This window comes from Piliocolobus tephrosceles, chromosome 6 (genome assembly GCF_002776525.5).
Source record: "Piliocolobus tephrosceles isolate RC106 chromosome 6, ASM277652v3, whole genome shotgun sequence".
Classification (NCBI taxonomy): domain Eukaryota; kingdom Metazoa; phylum Chordata; class Mammalia; order Primates; family Cercopithecidae; genus Piliocolobus; species Piliocolobus tephrosceles.
The window spans coordinates 5638183-5650679 of record NC_045439.1 but is presented as its reverse complement, the minus strand read 5'-3'; the positions used below and the strand labels follow the sequence as shown (position 1 = coordinate 5650679).

At 34.7% G+C, this 12497-nt stretch overlaps 1 non-coding gene across 1 annotated transcript; it reads left to right on the top strand.

The window, feature by feature from the left end:
• The first annotated feature begins 4854 nt into the window (after window positions 1-4854).
• Window positions 4855-4926, top strand: LOC111538380. The gene has a single exon (XR_002730308.1). It is a non-coding gene; the product is annotated as a small nucleolar RNA SNORD113/SNORD114 family (small nucleolar RNA).
• Window positions 4927-12497: the final 7571 nt, after the last annotated feature.

The following is a 12497-nucleotide window of genomic DNA, read 5'->3' as shown; positions in this document are numbered from 1 at the left end:
CCATTACATGTGGCAAGGATCACAATGTGACATAGACCATAAGTCACCACAAGTGTAGTCCATAAATAAAAGATCTCGTGTTACATTTGTTAGTGAGGAATATGTAGATGGATGCAACTCATTGTCATTATACATAAAGAAGCCTGAGCATGGACCAGTGATGAACGTGTGTCATGGGTCGGGTGTGGTGGCTTGTGCCTGTAATTCTAGCACTTTGGGAGGCCGAGGTGGGTGGATCACGAGGTCAGGAGATCGAGACCATCCTGGCTAACACGGTGATACTCCGTCTCTACTAAAAATACAAAACAACAACAACAACAAAAAAATTAGCCAGGCATGGTGGCGGGCACCTGTAGTCCCAGCTACTCAGGAGACTGAGGCAGGAGAATGGCATGAACCTGGGAGGTGGAGCTTGCAGTGAGCTGAGATTGTGCCACTGCACTCCAGCTTGGGCAACAGAACGAGACTCTGTCTCAAAAAATAAATAAATAAATAAAATAAAGTGTGTCATGAACCAGATATTATATCCATACATTTCTGAACAGATTAAGTCCATTATATAAAGGTTTCTGTTTCTCCAGTTAGGGTTAAGGATTAAAACATTATCTATCTATCTATTAATTATATATCTATCTCTATAATATACTACTGTTTTTCTTGGTTTTGATGGTAGATTCGTGGTGTTTTCCTTGATTATATTATAAAAATCAGTAAGTGAATAGATTTTTAAAACTCAAAGACCTTAAATAAATAGCTTATCTGTCTCCTGTATGGTAAATATTCTATAGACATGAAGGCCACAAGAACCCCTCCCACTTACAAAAAGAATAGGAGGCACTGAGCAGTGCCACCCCACGGCAACTCTAGTCCTGCTGGGCAGATAATGTGGGCTCTCCCTGCCTGGGCTTGTCACTCATGTAAGAGGGGACACATAGACAGGGTTTGTAATGGTCATCATTCTCATTTTTATTTTAGATGATTAACTCAATGGTGTTTATTAAGTTAATAATTAAAATAATCAATTGATTAAGTCAATTAAGAAGGAAGTGTTAATTGTGGGTCAGTGGTGAGAAAGAGGACAAGCCATGGACCAATGTTGGGAATGTGGCACAAGCCAAGGGTTATGGTTAATCCAGTATTTTGCAATTTTAATATTTCTTTTTAAAGTTTAAATCTAGTCTCTTTCACACCGTTTCATGCTTGCTTTCTCTTCTACAGAGTGAGTGCACCGCAGGTGATCAGCTATTCTGTAATGATGAGGGCCGGGCTGCTTTCTCTGTGGGCAAGGAGCATGGAGGCTGATGACGGGACAGTCAGGCTCCTTGTTCTTGGTTTGGATAATTTGCTCACAGATGTTGACTGTATTACTTAAAAGAAGTAAATAGCTCCACATATTAAAATACCACAGAACACGCATGTGCCAATGATGAGAATGTTATATGAATCAGTGTTCATGATTAATCCAACTCAACACCACTTCCATTAAGAATACAGTCAGGCTATTTTATTTGTGCTGCTGGCAGTTTAATATTCGTATACATTTTACATCACTGTTGATTTAAACAGTCCTCCTCCGTTGATATAGACCTATGCCATTAACTGCTTAAGTGGGTAGCACATTGAAAGTAATTATCAGTATTCTACTGGGCAAGAAGATGGTGGATTTATGGTAGCTCATTGTGTCATCTTTGATATATAGACAAATTAAAAGAAAGAGGGCTAAGGATGGGCCAGTGGTGATTGTGGCATTGCTATGTATGAAGAATGTTGATTGGTCCATTGATCCATGTGTGTCATACTTAGATGTATTATAGGAAGATATCTAGTGTATTATTTCTGTGGGAAATTAAAGACATGCACTGTCTAATACCATCACTGCTAGCCACGGGAACTACTGTGTACTTGGAATGTGACTAGTCTAATTGACTTATGATCTACATGGAAAAATACATACCGAGTTTAGAAGCCTCAATATGAAAAAGGTAAAATATTTCTAGAATTATTTATATCGATTAAAAGATAGTATTTTAGATACTGGGCTAAATAAAATACACAATTACAGTTGATTTCACCTGTTTCTTTTTACTTTTTTTTTTTATTATTATACTTTAAGTTCTAGGGTACATGTGCATAACGTGCAGGTTTGTTACATATGTATACTTGTGCCATGTTGGTGTGCTGCACCCATCAACTCGTCAGCACCCATCAACTCGTCATTTACATCAGGTATAACTCCCAATGCAATCCCTCCCCCCTCCCCCCTCCCCATCTTTTTACTTTTTAAATACTGTAGCTTCTAGAATATTTACAAGTATTTGTGTAGGTGGCATTAAATTTTTTATTGCTCAGCACTGCTATAATCCAATGAGAGGAATATTCAATTTTATGTTTTTCTAATCCATGGGTACTGATTGTATTATTATTGGCTAATCAGTGACAAATCACTAATAAGTGAATAAATGAATGAGAAAAAAATGGAAACAGCACATGCTAAACATTAAAGTGTATACTGCTGAAACAAGGATTATTTTCCTTTTTTTTTTTTTTTTTTTTTTTTTGAGGCAGAGTCTCACTCTGTCACCCAGGCTGGAGTGCAGTGGCACAGTCACAACTCACCATAGCCTCGACCTTTAGGCTTAAGCCATCCTCCTGCCTCAGCTTCCCTAGTAGCTGGGACCACAGGCGCATGCCACCACGCCTGGCTAATTTTTTTGTAGTTTTTGTAGAGATGAGGTTTCACCGTATTGCCTAGGCTGATCTCAAACTCCTGGGCTCAAGCGATCCACCCTCCTTGACCTCTCAAAGTGCATGAACCACTGTGTCTGGCCTATTATAAATAGTTTTTATTAAGCACCAAAACCCGTAAAAATAATGGCTATGGTTTAATGATTAATTCTTTTAGGTAAGGATGGTTAGTTTATTTAGGTAAGGAAGATATGAAAAGATCATGTAATAATCCATGCTGTTTTATTTTGTTGGTGGTGTCTTGCTAGTCTTCAGTTTTTTTTGTTTCAAAGATAATTACTAACAACAAATACCTGATTAAGTAGCTGACTAAATGGAAGAGGATTAAGCATGCAAGTGCTGAGTGAGGGCAGGATTAATCTATGTAGGTACCACTGAAATCCACTGTAAGAGATACCCAGTCTCTTACCTTCATAGATGGGCCTGTAGCAGTGTCTTGATCTTAACCCTTTTATGGCTCATGGTATTGATTACATTAGTATTGTTTAAGTGAATTGATGAGTAAATAATTAAACAAATTGAACAAATGTATAAAATAACTTTTTTTTTTTTTTTTTGGAAAGGGAGTCTTACTCTGTCGCCCAGGCTGGAGTGCAATGGTGCGATCTTGCCTCACTGCAACCTCCACCTCCTGGGTTCAGAAAATTTTCCTGCCTCAGCCTCCCGAGTAGCTGGGATTACAGGTGCCTACCACCATGCCTGGCTAATTTTTGTATTTTAGTAGAGACGGGGTTTCATTATGTAGGTCAAGCTGGTCTCGAACTTCTGACCTCAAATGATCTGCCCGCCTAGGCCTCCCAAAGTGCTGGGATTACAGGTGAACTTATTAAACAAATGTGTAAATGAATAAAAAAAGAAAGTCAAGCATGAACCAATGGATTATTATTATGTTTTTGAAGCATTGAAGTCAATAAAATACACACAAGCACAGGGATGGATGGTTGCTCTTATTTCTAAGGTAGAGATTTTTACGGAAATAAGAAAATGGAAGACAACCAGTGTTGAGAATGTGTCAGGTGATAAGAATTAATATTAATCCAGTTCTATTCATTGAGTTCATTGAATGACAATGAGAATGAAGATCTAGTTGATTATCTCTGTGGGTAATGGGCAGATTGACAGATGTTAGTTTTATTCAGAGTTTTTGAACAGTTTCTTTGGATTCTCAGCTAGAGATTGTAAGGGAATGAATGAAGAAGTTTATGTCACAATAAGTTAAAAGAAGACAAAGGACAGACCAGTGGTGGTCATAAATTATGAAGCAAGTATTAGGATAAAGTCATTTCTATACTGCTGATTTCCATATAAACGATGTAATGTCTGAACTCCTAACTGCTTAATGTCCACAGATGGGTTCATGTTATATTCAGTTTTGGATGCTGGTAGATTTATCCTTGTTAATTTTCTTTCAAAAGATAGATATAAGATTAAATTAGCCTATTACAAATTAAACAGTAAATAAGCAAATAGATGAATACATAAAGAGGGTCAAAAAGGATTTGTCAACTAAATAAAATTTTTTTTTGTTTTAAGAATAAAATAAAACTTAAAAAAAGAATGAGCATTGGTGAAACAAAATTTAACATCGATATGATTCTGAACAAGTCGGTTCCGCTAAAAAACGGATGGAAGAAGATACTTCATTCAGTTTACAATTGTTTAGTATTTCACTTTTTCACTACTCTTAATTTACACATTCTGCCATTGATAAAGATTTAGGTTTCTAAGCTATTGGCAGAGAAAACACAAGGACAGAAAAAAATGTTGTCAGTGAAGTAAAACATTATGTTCCTTTATGTTCTTTGTCAAATGTTTAAAATTTGAAAATAGTTGAGGGAAGGCTAGAGAAAGAAGGTCCTGCCTGGGCCACGTTGAGTGTGAGACTGCATAAGGAGTTTGGTTGGTCCATACATGTAACAGTGAGATCCTCTGTAGAAAGAGATTTGGTGGATTAGCTCTTGGAGAAATTAGCCTACATATATCAGTTATAACATTTACATATCTTATTCTTGCTTTGTTGTGATTCATGAATATTGATTAAGTAATTTTTAGTCAATTAATGAACTAAATCAATAAACAACTGTATAAATAAATAAAAAGTCTCAAAACTAAACCAATGATAAGTACTCTGGGGTGCTTGAATCAAGGATTTTGATTAAACTATATGACTCTGAGGTTCATTGTAAAAACAAACCTAGTTTACTGCCTCAGTGGGACATGAGCTTGTAGCTGCAGTGAGGAATATAAGCATCTCGTGCTTAGGATTTTGCAGATCTGATATGAATCCTACTATTACTAGTAAATCAGTGCATGAGTAAATAAAGACACACACCAATGAATTCAGCCAAAGAGGGCTGGATATGCACCAATTATGAGAGTATGTAATGAGATGTAAATTATTATTAAATATTTCTGAGAAGCTGAGTTCTAGTAAATAAACAGTTCAAGGCTGTTACCATATTGGTTAGGAACATATGGGCAGATGTATGTTTCTGGGTTGCCAGCTGTTAATTTTGTTCTGTATTTTAATATGAAAAGGGAAAAGAAGGGAACATAAATAATTGCTTACAGAGCTACCTAATTGAAAGGTCAAGCAGGCACCAACTGTTGAGCTTATGGACAGATGTTAGTGTTATTTAGAGCTCTTGTTCAGGGTAGTAGGTTAACAAATTTTGATGTTATTATTCTAAGTATATGAAGGAAGGGATTATTTATTTATTTGCTTATGTATTTTTTATTGGCAGAATTTTTTTTATTAACTGTAGCATCAAGAACAATACTTCCCTCATAGCAATAACAAAATAAAACTATAATAATAAAATAATAAAAAATAATAAAACTGTTAGTAATATAGCTAACAATAATTGTTTACTATATATTAACCACTGTGCAATTTTTAAAAATTTTCTATTTTTATTTCAATAGTTTTGGGGGAATAGGTCATTTTTGATTACATGGGTAAGTTCTTTAGTGGTGATGGTGCATCTGTCACCTGAGCAGTGTACACTGTACCCAATGTGTAGTCTTTTATTCCTCATCCCCTACCAGCCTTCCCCTTGAGTCCCCAAAGTTCATTATGTCATTATTATGCCTTTGCATCCTCATAGCTTAGCTCGCACTTACAAGTAAGAACATATGATGTTTGGTTTTATTCCTAAGTTAATTCACCGAGAATAATGGTCTTCAGCTCCATCCAGGTTGCTGCGAATGCCATTATTTTGTTCCTTTTTATGACTGAATAGTATTCCACAGTTTGTGGAATTTTTCCTTATCCACTCGCAGGTTGATAGGCATGTAGGCTGGTTTCATCTTTGTAATTGTGAATTGTGTTGCTATAAACATGCATGTACAAGTGTCTTTTTCATATAATGACTTCTTTTCCTCTGGGTAGATACCCAGTAGTAGGATTGCTGGGTTAAATGGTAGTTCTACTTTTAATTCTTTAAGGAATCACCATACTGTTTTCCTTAGTGGTTGTACTAGTTTGCCCTCCCACCAGCAGTGTAAAAGTGTTCCCTTTTTACCACATCCATGCCAACATTGATTAACTTTTGATTTTTTAATTATGGCCATTCTTGCAGGAGTAAGGTGGCATCCTATTGTGGTTTTAATTTGTATTTTCCCTGGCAGTTAGTGATGCTGAGCATTTTTTCATATGTTGGCCATTTGGATAGCTTCTTTTGGAAATTGTCGATTCATGTCCTTTGTCCACTTTTTGATAGATTATTTTTGTTTTTTTAGTGATTTGTTTGGGTTCCTTGTAGTTTCTGACTATTAGTCCTTTGTCAGATCGTAGTTTGCAAGTATTTTCTCCCACTCTGAGGGGTGTCTGTTTACTCTGCTGATTATTTCTTTTGCTGTCGAGAAGCTTCTTAATTTCATTAGGTCCCATCTATTTATTTTTGTTTTTGTTGCATTTGTTTTTGTGTTGTTGGTCAAAACTCTTTGCCTAGGCCAATATCTAGAAGAGTTTTGCCAATGTTATATTGCAGAGTTTTTATGGTTTCAGGTTTTAGATTTTAAGTCTTTGATCCATTTTGAGTTGGCTTTTGTTTAAGGTGTGAGAGATGATGATCCAGTTTTATTCTTCTACATGCGGCTGGCCAATTATCCCAGCAGCATTTGTTGAGTAGGGTATGCTTTTTCCCACTTTATGTTTTTGTTTGCTTTGTTGAAGATCAGTTGGCTGTAAGTATTTGGTTTTATTTCTGGATTCTCTCTCCTTTTCCATTGGTCTACGTGCCTATTTTTATACGAGTATCATGCTGTTTTGGTGACTATAGCTTTGTAGTATAGTTTGAAGTTGGGCAATGAAATGCCTCCAGATTTGTTAGTATTACTTTGGCTATGTGGGCTCTTTTTCACTTCCATATGAATTTTAGGATTATTTTTTCTAGTTCTGTGAAGAATAATGATGGTATTTTAATGGTAATTGCATTGAATCTGTAGATTCCTTTCAGTAGCATGGCCATTTTCACAATATTGATTGTATCCATCCATGATCGTGGGATGTGTTTTCATTTGTTTGTGTCATCTATGATTTCTTTCAGCAGTGTTTTGTAGTTTTCCTTGTAGAGATCTTTCACCCCTTTGGTTTAGTATATTCCTAAGTACTTTTTTGTTCTTGTTGCAGTTGCCATACAAGGGATTGAGTTTTTGATTAGATTTTTAGCTTGGTTGTTGTTGGAGTACAGCAGTCCTACTGATTGCAGGAAAGCAATTATTTAAAAGAGGACAAACATAGATGAATAAGGTTAATTTATCATTAAAAATGTCTGTATAAATAAAAGGGGTATGGGTTCTGCACACTGTTGATAAAGCGCATAGAATCAGTTATTTGCAATAATATTTTAGGCCATTTTGCATTTTCTTTGAAGAAAATAAAAATATTAACAAACTATTCCATGAGTGAATAAAAAATAAACAAATAAATGAATAGATTCATAAGTTAGGCTCAAACACAGACCATTGGTGAAAATGTGTTAAGAAATGGGAACATAAATTTATCCAATTCTAATCAAGGAAGACCTATAAAAAAGATCACCTTGGTTCTTACCTATGTGGGTGGGGCTTAAGTGATAGAATTTGGAACATGCATAGTTTTTTTTATTTTCTTAGGATGTAGGTTCAGGAGTTTTCCCTATAGTGCCTAAATTAGTAATTAAACAAGTCAATAAATAAAACCAGAGCCATTCTTAGGCTAATGATGGGAATTTGACAAAAACTGCAGTTTTTTTTTTTAATATATAAATTTGGTACAACAGGACTTAAGTACCTTAAAAAATCTAAATCTGTTCTGCTTCTTGAATTTTCTAAAAATCTGCTTTTCACTCCACATTCCATATGCCAGATCTGACTTATTTGTTATCCAGGGATGGAGATCATGTCTGTCACTTATGTGGATAAGAAACAGAGAAGCACATGTGAGTAACAGAGTTCTTGTTCTTGCTTTGAAGGGGGCTATTCATGTTGTCCGTCGAATTAATTCAAAGAATGAATGGCTACCTCAAACATAAATAGAATTAAAAAACGCTGAGAGAGTGGATGTGAAGTGTTCTCACCACAAAAATGACAACTATGAGAGGTAATGTTTATATTAATTAGCTAGAGATAGTCAACCAACAATGTATATATACTTCAAAACATCATGTCGTACACTATAAATACACATAATTTTATCTGTCAGTTAAAAATAAAATAACAAAATCAAAACCAATTAAACAATGTCATGCATAGACCAATATTGGGAATATGTAATGAACCATAGGTTAAGATGAATTCATTTCAGTACAGCTGAAGTCCCTTACAAAGATGAATTTATTTTGGTACAACTGGAATCTCTTACAAACATAATTGGAGGGGGGTGTATTCATTTTCATGGTTGCTTAATATTCTCCTCTATTGTGCACCATATTTTAAGAAGGTTTCTCTATTGATAAAGATCTAGGCTTTTACATTGTTGGGAAGGGAGCACCTACAAATATGGAACGAATTGCCAGTGTTCCAGTTGTGGAATGAGATGATAGACTGTCCACTGTACTGCTGTTAAGTTATGAATAAATTAAGTGAAAGATGATTGAGCAAAGAGCAGTGGCACACGGGATGGGTAGGAAGCAAGGTTATTGGTTAATTATAGGCACAGTCTGAGGCCCAATTAAAAAGAGATCTTGTCTACCAGCTCTGTGGGAAATGAGCCTGGAGATAGCATTCTGCAACTCAGAGGTCTTGTTCTTGGGTTTTTGTGATTCATGGGTATTAAATTATTTTGTGGGTGAAACCATTAATGAAATAATATGCATAATCAATAAACAGTGTATAAGTAAATACATGAGAAAAAAGTGAGTGATGAATAGTTCTGGGGCATATGAATCATTAATTTTGATTAAACCCTAAACTCTGAAGTCCATTAGAAAGAGACCTTGCTCTTCTCTGTAAGGGAGTGGAGTTCAGAGTAGAAGTTCAGATTCTTAGGCTTCAGTGAGTGCTTAGGTAGGGATTGTAAGTGAATCAATGAATACATTAACAAAGAAATGTGTAAGTGAAGATAAAGACTATCATATGTGGACCATTTATGACAGCATGTCATGAAGCAAGTATTACTAGTAATATATTTGTAGAATACTGAATTTCGATATAATACCTAGGCAAAAGCTGTCGTTTGGAGTACATAGGAGCTCTAGACACACAGAAACACATAGACAGATGCATCTAAGTGTCCATGTTGGCATTCTGGATTGGTAAGAGGTAGCTGGTTGTCAGTTTATTAAGAAGGGAAAATATTTACATAAACAAAATATTACATGACTGTAACAGAAAAGTAGCAAATATGTGCCAATTTGAGGATGTGTTACATGACACCAGTTACGATCCATCTAATTGTATCTACTGAATTTTATAAAAAACAACAAAAAATGGCAAGGGATAGAGTCAGTTATTTCTATAGGTAATGAGCATGTGGGTTGTTTTGTGTTCAAGTATAGAATCTAGGATCTCTGGTAATTATATATTGTTTTTTAAGTTGAATGAATATAATTATATCTCAAGGGTCAACTCTGGACAGTGTGGAGCATGTGATGTGGAGTAAAGCTTATGACTAATCCCGTTCTACCCTACCGATGTCCATATGGAGAAAGTGGGATCTAGGCGCTTCTAACTTGGGTTTACTTGGGTTAAGTTCATAGAGAGAGATCATAGAGTATTTCAGTTCTGGGATGCTGGTGGGTTTACTATATTTTATTGAGATAGAGGCAAACATGAACCAATATTGAGAATGTGTCATATGACCAGGGTTATAATTAATCCAACATTATTTAGTGAGTTTTATTTTTAAGAAAATTAAAAGGGGAGGATTTTGTTGACTGTAGCTATGGGCTATGAACATGTAGACAGATATTGACAGTTTGTATCTTTCATCTTGGAGTCCATTGTTATTGATATATTGTTCTATGGGAATATAGGAGGTTGTTCATATCTAAATCAATTACTTAAGAGAAGGCCAAGCATGGGCCAATGAGGAACATGTGTTGTGAACCAAAGATAATGATTACTCCAGTTATACTCTAATGTTGTCCAGATAAATAGAGCTCCAGGTTGCCCCTGCTTTGGGTAAAGCACACATTGAAATTTCCATGGAGTAATTCTTTAGAAAAACAGATACGTAATTTATTCCATGCATAATTGCATATATGAATAAATAAGCAAATCACTAGACATATAAATCAGAAAGATTCTGTGTCATTGATGAGAATATGCCATAAAATGAAGGTTTATGTTTATCTAATTTTACATAAGTGAGATCCACCAAAAATGATCACCTATCTGTTAAATTTATGGATAGGGAGTATGTAGACAGATATTTGTGATAGATATGGCTCCTATTCTCATGTTGATATTCATTGTATTATTTAAAAGCCCAAACTACACAAGTCAATAAATAAGGAGTGCCATTTTTGGGCAATGATGAGATGACCCAAGTTTATGATTAATCTAATACTGCCAAACAAATTTCCATTAAAAAGTCTAACTGTAGGGTCTTTCTTTCTCTTATAGTATTTATGTATATAAATATGTATGTATTTTACTTCACCAAATGAGCACATTATGGTGAAGAACTGGTCTAATCATTCTCTAATGCTAAAGATCTTGGCTTTTACCTCTGCGGGTAAGGAGAGAAGAGATTTATGTAAGTAACAATTAGTGTTTACTGTTCTTGGATTGGGAGGTTGGTTTATGGGTGTTGCCTGAATTTATTAAAATAATAACTGGATATATTAATAAATAAAACTAGGTAACACCAATATGGACCAGTGATGAGAATATGTTCAGAATTGGGATTTGTGATTAATCTGATTCAGTACTAGTAAAATTCAATAAAAAAGATACAGGGTGTTTCATTCATTTTCAGAGACGATTCAAATTCTGTTTTATTTTTGCACTGTGATTCAGTTAAGTACCTCTCCATTGATAAAGATTTAGGCTATTAATTCCTTGAAGGAGGAGCATATAGGAAGATGGACAATATTGTCAGTGTTCTAGTTGTGCAGCAAGATTATGATTCCTTGGTAATTTATTACATCATCTTTGGCACTTGAAAAAGGGCCAACCGTGGACCAGTGAGTAGCATGGAACTGACATGAAACAAGGATGTTGATTAATTTATATGTGCAAAAAGTGCATATATGTGTGTGTGTATATATATATGTATGCAAATACACACACACATATATGTTGCAAAAAGTGACCTCATCTATTAGCTCTGTGCTCAATGGACATATATACAATTATTAGTAGTCACAGATGTTGTTTTTGAGCTTTTTGATTCATGAGAATTGATTATACTATTATTAATGAATCAATGAATAAAGAAATAAACGATGCATAAAGTATGTCAAGTATCGCCAATCATTAGTATTCTGAGCTGTAGGAATCAAAGATTTTGATTCTCAGAGGTTTATTAGAAAAAAGAAACTAGTTATTTCTTCTGTGGGAAAGAGGCTTACAGCAAAAGTTAGGAATAGCCAAAGATCTGATTCTCAGTTTTTCATGCCATGAATGGTATGAGAAGTGAACCAGTGCAAGAATAAAGATGCAGAAATTAATGATGGGCTAATTATGCAAGTCTGTAATGAAACAAGGATTATTACTAATTGTTGTTATTTTCTGAAGCAGTGAGTTTCATAACATAGATTAAGTTTCCCTTACAATTTTCCATAAAAGACATATCTAATTTCACGAGAGTCCCTGTTGTAATTCTGGACTGATGTTGGGTTGTCAGTTTTATTTAGAAAACAAACAAATCATTTACATTAAAAGTAATTTTTCCAATAATTGCCTAATTGAGAGAAGGCAAGGTATAGACTAATATTGAGAATATGATCGTAGGTATTATTAATCCAATTCTGTTCACTGAACGTTATTTAAAAAAATAATAATGATCTAGCCATTTGTATTTTTGGGCAAGTGAGCATACAAACAGATATTAGTCAGTGTTCTTGTCCAGTTTCTTGGATTTTATTCATTTTGATGTATTGTAAAAAGGGAATGAACAAATGAGTTTGTGTTTCAATTATTTAAAAGAATATGGAGGATTGATCAATGTGTCATCAAACAAAGATAACGATTAACCCATTTTTACAAATTAAAAAAAAAAGAAATCTACATGGATCCCACTTTGGACAAAGTGCATGTCAACAGTTGCATGAAATGGTATTCCACTTCTGGATTACTGTTTGGTTTTATTCTTTTTTTAAAAA